General features: G+C 37.1%; 1 protein-coding gene across 3 annotated transcripts in view; it reads left to right on the forward strand.

Moving 5' to 3' along the window:
* BNC2 (basonuclin zinc finger protein 2) overlaps positions 1 to 3,018 on the forward strand; it is a 515,687-nt gene that overhangs the window by 92,582 nt on the left and 420,087 nt on the right. The window lies entirely within an intron of this gene.

The following is a 3,018-nucleotide window of genomic DNA, read 5'->3' on the forward strand; positions in this document are numbered from 1 at the left end:
TTTAAGCCACCGGGTCCGGGACGCGAACCACAGTCGACTACGTGGGAGTCCAGCGACATAGCCATTACGCTAACTGCTGGTTCCCCTAGATGAGCCCTTCTTAAATAGTTACCTTAGAAATACATAATCAATGAAATTGCTGCCATATATATATATGTGTATATATGTATATCTGTATATGTGTGTGTGTATATATATGTATATATTTATATGCGTGTGTGTATATATATATATATAATGATGTTTCAGTGGCTCTTCTGAGCATTATGAAGGTCTGAAGGTCACTGGTTCTATTTAAGTCTATTTTTTCAATGTGAAAAAACAGATTACTCTCAACCTTGTTAGGAAGGTTTGGCATTTTTGAGTTATCAATTTCAAATGACAGAGAACAGAAGCCATGATGCTTGGTTATATACTTGTGCAGAAAAGACATATATACCATACTTAGATAGGTAATACTTCCCTTGTATCCTCTAGAAGTGTAATTTTGAGAAGGAAATAAGACCTTTTGCCTCCCTCTCCTACATAGTTTCTTCTCTGAGTGACCTAACATTCCTTTTCTCACTGATAGGATAATTAGGACCAATAATTTCACTGCAAAAACAGGATTTTAGAAGGCAAAAATGTTTTGGGAAATAAAACAAATTCTGACAAGGGCATCTCTTTGTGCTGACCGTAGATTATGGTCTTTTGGTTTTATGGTGTGCTCTAGAATGGCATTAAGTGGTGACCCTACCACACTTTTTGTGAAGACTTATTATGCATTTTTGGTATAATTAAACTCAGGAAATTTGAATTTATTTTATAAATAAAATAGAATTAATTTTTTTCTTAGGCTATTTTGCCCTTCTTTTTACCGCCTAAAAGAATACTTTTCTCTTCTGTAGAAATGAAATTTTTAAAATTGTCTTTGGGGGGGGGAGACTGCAAGGAAAGAGGTTAATATTAATCCTTGCCTCTGGGATTATGACTAATTTTTGCTTCTTTACAGTTTGCTACACTGTTCAGATTTTCTATAGCTAGAGTATCCATGGGTTCTTCAGAAAATTCATAGGCAAGCATATTTATGAAAAAAGTATGAAAAAAGAATTTTTTTGTACCAAAATAAACTTAAACTTTAGATTTTCATGAAATTTGTGAAATGCCTTCATATTACTTATCAACTTAGGGGAAAAAAAAGAAAAAAAAGTGTATTCTGGCTGCTTTTGATATATTTGAAGAGTCATACGTTGCTGATTTTAATTGCAGATCTTGTAACTTCGGCGTTCTAGGCAGTAAAAAAACACAGGCTTGTTGAAGTCTGTATAGCTCTCAGAACTACTGACATTTGGTTTTGTAGTATATATGGTCCTGAACCACCTTCTCATGAGGTGTGTTGGTGACCAAAGGCAGCGATTGTGTTTTCAGCTTATGTGGCAGAAAGGACTTACCATTGTTACCATTATTGTCACATGCTTCTTTACATTCTACTTCCTCGTGTATATATCCTACGGCATATTTTTATAATTTTTATATTGCCCATTCAGTGTAATTGTCAGTGGAAATGGCTTACCCAGATAATAGGGACTGTAGTGGAGGAATTTCAAAATTTACTCTTTATCTATGTTGTTTAGTAGAGAATGCAAAATGAATACTTGTGTGAGTTATACTTTGGTTGTTTTTCTTCTCTCCCTTCCTTCCTTCCTCCCTCCTTCTCTCTCCCTCTCCCTCCCTCCCTCTCTCTCTCTCTCTCTCTCTCTCTCTCTCTCTCTCTTTCTTTCTTTCTTTTCTTATTGCCAGAGGCACACGTACTTACCAGAGAGAGAGTCAGAGAGAGAGGGAGAAAGCATCCTCCTTCACAGTGTGTGGTAATGCTCCAATCCCTTCTCTTCTGTTTCTCTATCCTGTAGGGATTTTGGGGCATGCACATACATGTGTACACGCAAGCACCCAGCATGTTTTTTCAACCCATTGGAACTGATATTTGAACAATGGTTGGCCATGTGGGATTCGACTCCCTTAATAAGTCTTTAATTCAGGAAGTTCTTGATCTAGATTTGTAATAAAAAAAAAAAAGTTTAGGCATGCATATCCAGGGGAGAGTGATATGCACCCACCACAGGGCTTGTTCACACAATGATCCCCTTTATTCAGTGTACCAGCCAGCCAGGATTCTGGGACATGCATGTGCGTCCAGCATGCTTTCAGATACATGGAGCTGGGGATTTGATCCATGGTCAGCATGTGGTTTCCTGCTCCACAGTCTTGTATAATTCCAACTATGACACAAAGGCTGGGCCATATTTTTAAATCTTATTTTCAGTTGGGGAATTTCTTTTACACCGTAACATGTTATATTTACTTGGAAGAATGACATAATCAGGTGTTTGGAATCAGGAGGCTGCTTGTTACTTTTTAACTGTGATCTTGGGGCTAGTATTTTTGTTAGTTTTAAGTTTATTTATTTATTCCATGAGAATGAGGGGGAGAGGGAGAAACAGACTCACAGACAGATATAACAACCCCAAAAGAGTCTTGACCCTGCTATCTATCCCACCCTCTGCCTTAGGGGATGATGTTTAATCCCGAACTTTATTATCATTCTCTGTGAAATGGGGATAATAATATTACTTGCCTTTAGATTAGTTTTGGGATATATAAAAGTCTTTTGTAAACCATATACATTTCATTTATTGACTAAGCTATTCTTGCCAAACTACCTAAATTAGAATGGAGGCGATTTGGATCAAATCCCTGAGTTCACAGCCTAGAGCCAAATTGCACTTGTCCATTCTGCTTGGAAGGGAGGAATGTCAAAGATGTATGGTTTTAATCTTATTTTTGTAAGAGACTGTGCCTACTCTAACCCCCATAGCTTTCATAAAAGAACTTGATAATAGTTCATTTTCTGTTCCTAATTACTTGGCATAAATTTAGAATAGAAAGAGAGCATCTAGTAACAACCAACCTTTCCTTCACACTTACAGATCAACGAAAGGGATTCTTGGGTCCTAGAGACCAAAGAAAGAACCAGCAGGA

Source organism: Tupaia chinensis, unplaced genomic scaffold (genome assembly GCF_000334495.1).
Source record: "Tupaia chinensis unplaced genomic scaffold, TupChi_1.0 Scaffold149424_1, whole genome shotgun sequence".
Taxonomy (NCBI): domain Eukaryota; kingdom Metazoa; phylum Chordata; class Mammalia; order Scandentia; family Tupaiidae; genus Tupaia; species Tupaia belangeri.